An 11946-nucleotide genomic window follows, 5' to 3' on the forward strand; every position below is an offset into this window, starting at 1 on the left:
CTTATATAAAACCAGACTTACAAAACAAAATTTGAATGCACCCTAAGTATAAACCCCAGGTTTACAATAGCCATCATTATAATAAAAAATCCTCCCAGTTGCTGGGTTTTCCTAATTAAAACATAAATTTTCTATAAACCCAGATCTAATTCCACAGGGCCCCAACCCCTTTTCTTCATGTCCCCTCCCACTTTTGGATTCGGTTATTTTTCCATTGTAAATCAGAGAATCGGAGCTGTCGGCTCCCGAGGAATGCGCCTGGGATCCGGAGCTGGGCGGAAGAGGGTTTGCCTTCTCCCAAGGGAGAACCACCCGCACGCTGCAAGAATGGCATCCGAACGGCTCCTCTGCCACCCAGGGGAATAGAGTAAAGTGGGTACAAACAGCTGGAAATGCTGCCAAAGTGTCAGGCTTCGAGTCCTCCAGACCCTGCGGATTCTGTCATCCTTGTCTGCTGAAGCAGGTTTTCAATTTGCCTCTATTTCCTACTGGCTGGGAAAAAAAAAAGTTGACGCAACACCGGCCAAGGTGTTACAACACTTTTGGTTATACCTCCCTGGTCCCTCCCGAAGGACCTGGCCAACAACCACTAGGGGTGCAATCGTGGCCTGGGATTTTTCAGAGCCCTCTCCCGCTTTTTCATGGTCCTTTCCTCATTCTCCCTCCTGTCCCAGTGTGCTCCAAATTCCTCCTCTGAGAGCTTGTTCATTAATACGAAGGAGCTATTGGACTCTGAGAAGTACATTTCTTCTGCCCAGAGGGCACCTGCAATCCTAAGCAAGCTGAAGCAAAACTGTGCAACAACACTGTGATTTCAGAACAGGTGTCCAGCTGGAAAAGGGAAGGTGAAATGTTCTTTCATATCAAGTGCACATTTTATCTTTCTCGTGCACTGACTCATCCTCATAGACAAGCCCTGGTGTTACTGTAGTGAGTCATCAAAGCAACTTTATTTATAATCACTCTGCCTGATGTTTCAAAAACACACAAGACCTAAACCTTATTATAGCCATACTAAATGAGTTGATGGTCTCCCAAAGCTCATGCTTTGATTTGAAATTCAAGAGCATGACAGAGTTTTAAAGGAGAAATAGTCCTGTGAATAGAGAGCACTGAGGCTCAACCTCCAGATCAGATTCATTTAGGTCAAACAAAAGGTACACTGGATAAACAGACATTTCTGTGCACTGGCCATTTAGATGTACAATACCATGGTGTGAATGGACAAAACCGTGTCCCTACAAAGCTCTTCTGCTCAACCATCCCTGTCCCTCTTGTAGCTGCAGATTTTGGAGTAACATGTTTGCAAACTAACAACACCAGTTCCTGGACTCAGCCATGTATTTTACATTAACTTGATGCAAGCTGTTACAGACTACAACTTTTCCCAACCTAGTGTGCAGCTGTGAAAAGACACAGATATTTACCTCATATCCTAGTTCAGGCAGTGCTGGATGGTCCCAGTCTGAAGGAAACATGATGTATGTGAAGGAGCATCTGATTGACTGTTTGAAACAAGTTTGACCAAGATAAACAAACGCAAGGGCTTTCCACAAGAGAGTCTCCTGATCATGCTTCAGGGACTGCCTCAGAAAACTTGTCTTTATATTCTGTATAAACTGTTCTCTCTTACTAATGCAAGCTACAAGTAAATGTCCATTGTTATTGTGCAGCTCTGCATTAAGAAGCATCATACTGGGCTTTCAGCTAAGCGTTAGCTTTTCCTTCCTTGCTTGCCTATGTGCCTATAAACATGCCTAACAATATCATAACTTAGATCTATCTGAAGAAATTACCAACAGCTCTTCAAGCATGATCCCTGCATTACCTTCCCTTACCACAGCCAGGCCACACTGGCCTCTTCAGTCCAGAAAAATAAAAAGAAAATGTCATGACACGAATTGTTCATGCAATGCCTGTTGAGACCTGAAGAAATTGTTTAAACTATCCCTTTCCTAAACTGGGAGAGGAATCAGAGAACGAAAAGATCACCTAAACCACAACAGATTTTCAACATCTTCTTTTGCTCCCACCAGAATATTCATTTTCTTCTCTTTTACTTTTCTTGACTGTTATAGGACTCGATCCATGCTTGTTCCAACAACACTGCACAAATTCCCCCTAACTGATATCTCTGCTTTTCCAGTCCCACTCTTCTGCCTGCTCTAGGCTACAGCATCCAAAAAACAGGATGTCAGCCTTATTCTCTGATCTTCCCAGATCACCAGCAGGCTGTGTGTCAAACCAAAATTGTCTTCTCCAGGCTCTGTGGTTATGTATGCCTCAGCTGGACCTGCTCTTCCACCTTGTCACCTGTACCAGCCTTAATAGAAGAATATAAAACACAGCTCTAAAAATCCCATTATGGTGTTTTTCCATCTCCATCAGACTGTTTTGAACAACCCCAGCCATGTAACTCGTCATCAGCAGAAAGTGGGAAGCTGCCCTGGCTTCCAGGGCCTCTGGGACGTCTCCTCAGAGCACTCCCCTTGCAGCATGCCTGCCACAGTGACAGTCTGCCAACGCTGTCAAACCCACCACCCAGCCTACCTGCACCCAGTCTACATCAGCAGATCAATGAGTCACTCTGAAGCAGGAGAAGACTCAATAAACAGACATTATTTTCCACAGTCAGGAAAATAATGAGCATAACACCCCGTACCTTTTCTTGTTCTGTTTCCTACTGCCACTTACTGCAGTACTAGGACTTCTGCAGATTTTTATCACAGAAGATTCAGGCGTCTGTACCATTTTTTGAAAGAGAAGATAAATGCACTACAAATGAGAAAGGAGGTTTTTGTTCCCTGGGAATGCTGCCCAGGAGAGCAGATGTCATTGTGAAACACAGTGGGATTATCCTCCTGTGCTGCTCCTACATCCAACCCTTCCTCTGTTGCCTGCTGCTTCTGCTTCAGGAATTTGCCATCAGTAAGGAGATATCTGTGCAGCCTTTTCATGCTGTGGTGATTGCCTGAGGAGTTGATTATCCCAATTTCATGCTTTCTTCCCTTCACATAGAATCTGTCTCCAAAGCCACCAAGCCTTAGAGGTTGCTGTCCTGACTTCCAACCAGCACAAGCTCTTCTTGTGGTGTTGGAAGAAGAGATCTTCTCCTCTGTAATCTTGTGATGATAGCACAGGGAAAACACAAACACCTTAAGTGCTGCCTGTGAAAGTTTTGGGGAGGTTTGTGGACATCATTTTATCTGTGCCTCACTCCAAGTGGAGTGAGCAAACATTTGGATCCCTTTATAGTGGTGTAAATGCCTACGACAAAACCAGGCCTCTTTGAGCTGCAGAGTCCTTCTGCAGGCCTCTAAACTCTGCCTTACTCACACTACATCTTTTTCTGTTTTCCGCTGATGTGCCACAGCACCTAGTATTTCAATCCCCATCCCAGGTGCTCTCAGTTTTGCTGCTTGCCAGAGATGTTCAGGAAAATTCCTGCCTCTCCTCACAACCTGGCAGCTGGTGCTGCCCACCAGACAGCAGCACCAGATGATGCTTCAGAAGCTGGGGAAGCCCAGAGCCTGCAGAGGCCTCAGGAGCCTGGCAGTGTCTCTGGTGAATGCCAGATTCACCAGCTCCCTTGCAGTGATGTGCACAGATTATGCTGGATGACTCAGGCTCAGCTTTATCACCAGGGAAGATGTAAGGATAACAACTCCACGCACTCACTCACAAGAGCACAGTGGTGGAGCAGAGCTATGAGAAGGTAAAAGCCAGAAGGAGCTGCTGAGGGAGTGCTTGGTCACTGTCTGAGCACTGATTCCCTGGTCTGTTTACAGCTCACTTGCCTTGAATAAACTTCACTTTATTTTCAGCTGCTGAATGAGGCCCCCAGAGAAGCCATGTGCTTCTTCGAGCCCCAGACCTGAGGAGGAAACATCCTACCTACCTCTTGCTCCCTTGGACTAGTTTTGGAAGATACTATAGGGCAATGCACACCATCTCCTCTAGACATGAATGTCATACGCACTTTTTAAGGTTTTAATCAAGGCTGCCTCCACAGCTTACAACCTCCTTCAAATATAACATATCATGAGCAAACATCACTGCACACAATTTCTTTTTAAGCTCTGCACAGGATGTATATGTACCAGAAAAACTCAAATACAGTTCATAATTGGCTTAAGCTACTATGCCCTGACCTTTTTCCTTCCCTGTTCCTCTCCCTGGAGGCAATGGTCACAGCAGTTTGGGGGGGAAAGGAGAGAGGTTTTCTGCTTGGAAAAGGCCTAAATGCATGGCCTTTTAGCCATGCAAAAGGCTAAACACACCCAAGGAAAAGCAGAGTCACCAGCATGTCATGCTCACTGTGCACCAGGATAAAATGATTTCATATAGAAAGTAAAATTACAATGCACACAACAACCACGCACAAGGTATGTGCACAAGAGGGACACCATATTGATCTTGAATTATCCAGTATCATCCCCTTCAACATACTTGCATCCTTATTTCAGCCTTTTATTTCCTAGTTACAAACATATAAGGAAGGTTCCCACATTTACAATCTTAGCTCAGCATGTCATAATATCAAGGAGACAGAGACATCACTTTAAAAAGTCCCTACTTAGAAGAGAGCCACCAGTTTTGATTAGTTCACAAAAACTGCTTCCATTCTCTTTATGTTTCACTTCCTTCCCTTTCCCTTCCTCCAGTGTTAATGGATGCTGCCCGTACCCCATGAAATGCTCCCTCATTGCTTTCACATTCAAGCAAAAAAAAAAAAAAAAAAAGCTTATTTTTGGAAAAGAAGATGCATGACAGTTAGTTCTCCTATAAGTATGTCAAGAGGTCAATACACAGATTTCTTTTTACCTTTGAAGCCTCTCCCATACTTCTGTGAATCCACTTGAAATTCAAAAGTGCACAGATGAATCTGAAGCATGACACCACATCTGCAGAAGTTACAGGGGCAGCACCTTGTTCGGAACAAAGGAGAGAGATATTTTTTAGCAATTGGCTTTGGGCCACATAGGTGTCATTTGGATTTAGCATCTATACCAGTTACAGGGAAAAGCCAGGGATTTAAACCAGTCAGAACATGGGCTTGTCTCTGAGCTGTATCAGGGTGCCTCTAAATGTGTTTAAGGGAATTTTAGAACCACAGAATAGTTTGGGTTGGAAGGGACCTTAAAGATCATCTAGTTACAATCCTGTGCCATGAGCAGAAACACCTTCCACAGACTGCTCAAAGCTCTGCTCAATCTGGTCATGAACAATTCCAGTGACGGGGCATCCACAGTTTCTTTGGGCATCCTATTCCAGTGCCTCCCCACCCTCACAGTATCTCTTCATAGAATCTCTTTTTAACATCTAATTTAAGCTTACCCTCTTTTAGTTTAGAGCCATCACCCCTTGTCCTGTCACTAAACACCCTTTAGCAGTGCCTGGACCACAGCAGGTTGGAGGGTCTCTCTCATGTCCATCTCTTCTCTCTGTGTCCCCCACCAAGGACCGCTGGTGACTGCAGTGCCGTCTGATTAGGTGTGCATGTCACCTCCCTTCACCCCTGCACTGCCACCCTCCTTGCTCCCTGATGCCCTTCACCCTCCTCTGACTGCCCTCAGAGGTGGAATAGAGGCTCCCCAGAAGAAGAAAGTGCAAATCCAGGCTCTGGAGCTATTTCCAAGTGAGCTTATAGATGGTGATGGTTCCTGGTTTGATAGTTTTGATGGGAAAAGCAGGTGATTTTCTGGGATTTGTTTTTCAGCAGAAGTATGCAGAAAGTGAGCTCTTCTCACACGCCAGAACTTTCAAATTAAAATGAGTTTTCAACAAATTCCCAAGCCATCTGTAAAGACAGCCTGTTTTCAGAGCTGTGTTTCCTGGGAGCATTGAGGAAAATCAGAAAAAAATGCAAAAATGTGTGAGGTGATGAAGAAAGCACTGGGAGAATATCTGCACCCCTTTTATTAAACAAAGCTAGCAGGTGCTCAGTTCAAAGCAAGGCAAAGGAGAGCCTCCCTCAAGCAATATCCCATTCAGCTGTGGGAATATTTGCTACAAGATGTTGCGGAAGCTAAAATTATATACAGATTTAAAAAGTGATGGAATAATTACTGAAAGAAAAACACATCCGGGATTATTACATATATAGATACCAACTCTGGTGCAGGAGATCTCCAAGCCAAAATTTGTTGCACGCAGGCAGAGCAGTTTGGAAAAGTATCTCTACAAGTCTGCTTCTAATTTTGTTTGGGTACCTCTATCACCCAGCGATAGGGACAGGCTCTGGTACACCTCTTGTCCTGATATGTCTTTCCTACATTTTGGGGTAAGGAGAGCAGGAAGGGAGTGACTGGCATTGGGTGCTGGGCATGAGAGGGAGATGTTCACTCGCTTTCTGCACTCAACCCAGTGCTTGTGCCCATCCAGCATCCCGGGCAGCGGGCGTCAGTGATGGACACAGTGCAGAACGGTGGACACGGGCAGCGAAAGAGGCAGATGAGGTTCCAGCAGCGCTAAAAACATTTGCAATAACCCTGCAGCCCTGCCTGCCGGGTGGATCCCTGTCCGCACTGATCCGCACCCCGTGCTCAGCAGCAGCGATTGACCCGGGACTTTGTGGGGAGGGGGCACTGACCTGGCCGCGGTGCGGGTGTCCATGAGGGCAGGACCCCGCAAGCCCTGCGCTGCCCTCAGCTCGGGCTGGGCCAGCGGGCCCCGCCCCGCTCGCCCTCAGCCGTCCGCGCCTCAGGGCCCCGGGGCTGGCCTGGCTCCTCCGCCCCGGGGACTCCGGCCTGGGCGGGCACCGCCACCTAGGGACAGGGACAAGGCTCCGCCAGGGGCTGGCGGCTCCGGGAAGCGTCCTGACAGCGCTCCATGGGCTCCTTCTCCGCCCGGCAGCGGCGGCAACGCAGGGAAGTTCGGCTCGCCTTCTTTTCCAGGCGCGCTTAGTTTGTATTCTTTTATTATGTGCTGTCCCCACTTTCAGTGTCAATCGCAATGACTCTGAACACGCACGTGGAGACAGCTGAAGAAAATCGTCGCCTTGTTTTGCCCTGTTTCAAGGAGCACTTTGCTTCTTTGAGATATCCAGACTGGCACAGTCAGTCCTGCAGCCATGCTCAGGGGCTTCCCAAATTCACCCTCAGCTCCCATCCTGTATATCTCCCTCTGCTTCGGCTGCATCCTTCCTTGTACCAACACCTGCACTTATCCTTGTGCCTGCTTAGTGGAGAATCCCCTTCTCCCCACACTCCCCTCCATGCTGCTGTAGCACTGACTGCTTAAAATCAGAAAAGAGCTTTTCACTCATCTTGTGTCCTGGCCTGCAAGCCTTGCCCCTGCAGGACATGCTGCATTGCAGCACCAGTCACATCCCACCTGCTTTAGGCATTGAGCAAACAGATACTTCACCTTTGAAGCTGATCTCATACTGCCAACAATCTGCTTGAAGCTGGAGGGTGCCAGTCTGGTCAGCCTGAATTGCCTTCTCTGACTGTGTAGGGCTTAAAGCAGGAGCACAGTAGTTTGGAGACCAGAGCAAGGAAAAAAAAAAAAAAGAGGCATTATCCATCAGAAAAAAAATTGGCTTATAGGACCTGCAGAACAGCATTTTATTTGCTAACCAGGTGTAATTGCCTACAACTTGGAACTTCCCAGTGCATTCCAGCTGAACCCCACCTCCCATCAGGAGCTGTTTCCTGGACTGCCCCCTCCTCATCACAGCACACACGGCTGGGGACTGGTGGTGTGGTGCATCCCCACAGCCGCATCCATCTCTGCAGTCTGCGGTGCTTGCTGCCTTCTCCTCAGCCCTTCCAGGCAGGATTAGAGAACATCACCACAGCTCTCAAAATGGTTCTCAAATGGTCCAATTGTCAGTGCATAGGAGAGCTTTCTGGCACTGTTTTCTGCTCTAAGTTAGGATTTACAAAAGAAAAAAGCACTTTCCTCATAGATGCACACACAACATATTAAAAAAAAAAATTAGATTAAAGAAATTTTGAAAGGCTCTGGTTTGGTTAAGAAAAGAAGCAACATTCAGGTCCCAGCCTGTCACGGTCCTCTCATGAGTGATATAAGTAAAATTATGAGATGCTACAGAATACATCAAAATGAATGTGGGGAGACTCTGAGGCAAGGCACAAGACATGCAGAGAGAGAATGGACCAGGAGGAACAAGAAAAATATTATCAGCTTCTGGCAGTTTGCTTAACGGTAGTCTTGAGAGGGAAACCCAAATTCTGCAGGAATTCCTGGACTGTTGTCATCATATCACAGCCCAGAAAATTGTCCAGCTTCCAAATCCTCAGGGAAGAAAACAAGTCCTAAAAGGTTTGGATTTTCTTTTTGCTTGTGCTCAAACCCAGGCATGCCATTTTCTGCCCTCTGAGTGTGCCAGCCCACAGAATAGGCACTGAGCAGACACCTGAGCCTGGTTAGTTAACAATAGTATTATTCGTCTGTTATCCATGTTTTACCGGTAGAAGTCAATACTTCTGAATTTGCCTAATAAAAAGGCACATTTTTATTTATAGGTTCCCTAATAAAACTTCCACGACTGTGGGATTAGATCACCTAGCTATCCAGTCCACGTAGCTCATGCCACTGCAAGGAGCTGCTTCTCTTGATGAACAACAACTTTCACAATCTTCTTGAATTCACAGTCATTAGAGGATTACGTTAATTTTTATGTAGGCTGATGGCATTTAGATAGAGAAGAGTCCTGCAAGTTGTCTTCCCAGTTATGTAATGAAGCTTTTGCATTACTTACGAGTGTCACTAATTATGTTTCAGCTCAGGAAACTGCCTAGATGTCACATGTTAACAGGAACAAGTAGAACTGAAAGTTGAGGGGAAGAAAAGAAAACCAATCCAGAGGTCAATATGGGAAGGAAAAGAAAAGCCAGTTAGCAGGACACTTCATGGAGTTACTCAGACTGTTCAGATATATCAGCAGGTGGAGAAGATCCCGGTAGGAAAACTGTATTTTGATAGCACTGTCACAAAGTTCAGGTTTAGTTAGTAGCCTACAGCTTCATGAAACAAAACTGATCACATTTCTGTGATTAGTAAGGAAATGTACAGAGGACATTCTGTTAGTAAGGAATTTGACTTGCTCAGTGAAAAAACCCAACCAAAACAACCAGCCAAAAAACCCTACAAAACAAAACAAACAAAAAAAAAGGGGATATTTTAAAACATTAGGATTGATGTGAGGACCTTCAGTCAAGTCATGTGAAGGTTGTGTCACTTCTAAAATGAGGTATTAAATAGTATGAGGATCAAAGAGGAAAAAGGATATGAAAGTAGACTGTTAGAACAATTTGTTTGAGCTGTGAGACAAAACAAAGGTCAGCTGGGTTTCAGGACAGCAGAATGGATCACAGCTTGAGGTGGATGCTACAGGACATAGTAAAAAAGCCCCAAAAACCTGCAGGAATTTTTAACAGAAAAGCAAACTGGAAGTTGCAAGGGTCTATCTGACTGCAAAATGCAGTCAGAAAGAGCCTGCAAGAAGCAAGAATAAAAGGATGAGCAAATTGTTTAAGCAGAGACCAATGTGACTTCCAACACCTTCTTTGGACTTAGTAAATAGAAAATGATATTGAAAATAAAATACATTTAAGGAGACCACAGCTGAAGATACATACCAAGAAAAAATATTTACAGAACACACACTGAAAGAAAACTCCTTGCGAGTGAGTAAAGACAAAGCTTTCTCCAGTGGTGGGGAAATCACGTGCAGATATTTCCCAAGTATTTCTTAGTTGAACACTGGAACACCGATTAATGGGCCCTCTGACATCACTGTAAACCATCTGGAAGGGAAATCTAAGCTTATTAAGAACAGATGGATAAGAACCAGGTCACCCTTCCCTATTGCTCCTATTTGTAAGCTAGATGTAAAAGTAACCTTGTAAAGACAGTTTGAGCTGCTCTGGGAAATCACGCCTAGGATTCAACAAGCCAGACAACAGGCACTGAAAAAGAACAGGAACAACTAGAAAAAGCTGTTTCCTGAGACCTGTCTCCTACAGGCCCCTAACTAAAGACTCCTGCCCTTCCCCAAACCTTCAGCCCCCGTCATTACCAGTGATCTGGGTTCATTATTCCCTCAGTCTAGAAACAGCCTTGTTAAATAATGCAATTGTTGAGCATGTCATGCCAAGAACAATATCTGTGTTTTCTTCACCTGGCACCCATACAGTGGTCATGCCAGGTTATGGGGCTCAGGTTGATTTTTAACATTTTGAATGTTTTGGAAAATAATATGTCGTTCAGCATGTTCAATCAAGCATTAGGTTTCTGCAGTTTAATCATCCTGTAATAAATTCTGTCAAAATTGTTAAAAAGGTTTCTTAAAAATGCTGAGAAGTCAAACTTGGCACCAGTAAATGAAACGAAAGCCTGAAAACTTGCTGAGGTGTTATTTAATAGAAAGCCTAGACCAGTTGCATGAGTATGTAACCAACTGTGTTAAAGCTAGGGATGCTGTGAAGCCCTAAGAGAACCACAATAAAATCAATTAGAAATACCTTATGATGGGAAGATCACTTGAGCTAACATCCTTGCAGGCAGAGACAAGGACAGTACATTTGAACAAATCGAAAAAATACATTATTTATGTGAGTACAAAATGCATCCATTGATCCTTCTGAATTGTTGCTGGTTCCTGAAAAGCAGTTGCTAAAGGGATTACTGGAGAAGCTGCAGCCTGTCCGGGAGATGACACAGAGAGGCTGCTGCTGCAGAATGAGCACACTCCAGCACCTGCCCATCCCCTGTCAGCCTGGCTGACACTGGAAGAAGCAAACCCCTCAGAAATCAGTTTGGCTACTCACAGTGTTCCTCAGGCCAGACCTTTTCCATCACCAACATGGTGACTGTGAAACTGTCAGTCACATGCACGAGTCAGAAACAACCCTTTCTCAACAGATCTTATTTTTTTTTTCAGGAAAAAAAAAAGTGAATGAAAAGCCAGTAGATCCATGCTTGGTGCCTGCCAACTAGCACAACATGCTGCTGATGGCTTGCAAGCATTTCTCATCTAAAAGGGTGCTGAGGAATGCTTTCTGGTCAGTACTTCGAAGGCACCCAGGTGCTGCAGAGGCAGCCAGAGGTTCAGGTTGGGAAGAAGCTTTAGCAAATTTATGACACTGAACAGAAGTCCCATGAAGAAGTATTCATAGATTAAGTTACTTTTCACTTTTACTAGCAGCTCCTGTTCTCAGTGCCTCATTGGCAGAAATATCCCTGAGCCTTTTAGTTTTAGATTCCCAGATCTATTGGGTTAGAGGTTTAGGATCATCTTATGCAAGCTAAAAATCATGCTGCAGCCTGCTCAGCTCTTTGCTGGTGTCGACACAAGCAGAACTAGAAACCGCTCATGCTGAACACCATATTTTGGGTTTAGGTTTTGTGGGGCTTTTGGCTAGGTCAGTTTTCAAGTAAGTGAATGCCCTGCATCTGCTCCCCCCCATCCAGCAGTGGCACAGGGGAAACAGGAGCAGCACCCACCTGGAGGCAGAACTGCTCCTTTGGGCAGTGGCACAAAGGGAGAGTCCAGAGGGTGACCCTGAAAGGGCTCCTCAAGGAGAATTTCCATGTCAGATCCAGTACTCCAGCACCTGCAGTGCCACACCACTGCACACTGTTAGAGCTGCTCATGCCAGATCCTGCCTGATCTTCTCAATATAACACCCAGCACCTAATTCTGCAGGCAGATGGAGGCTCTGAGAAACTCTCCCTGCAGTCAGAAATAGTTTTGACTTACTGGAAAATCTCATTTTCTTCCAAACTGTGCATGTTTGCACCTGTCCTCTGTTCTCTGCCTGGTTTCTTCTTTTTCAGATCAACAACCCCCCCCTTTTCCTGTGGCTGGCCTGCTTCTCAGCAGGCTTTTCCTTACCTTCTCCTGCCTCTGAGGAATTTGGCTATCATACTCTGAAGACCACCTTGCTGGAAACAACTCTCTCCCACATGATGAGT

Source organism: Pseudopodoces humilis, chromosome 5, assembly GCF_049639895.1.
Source record: "Pseudopodoces humilis isolate 2021_Gansu_Grassland_sample_001 chromosome 5, ASM4963989v1, whole genome shotgun sequence".
Taxonomy (NCBI): domain Eukaryota; kingdom Metazoa; phylum Chordata; class Aves; order Passeriformes; family Paridae; genus Pseudopodoces; species Pseudopodoces humilis.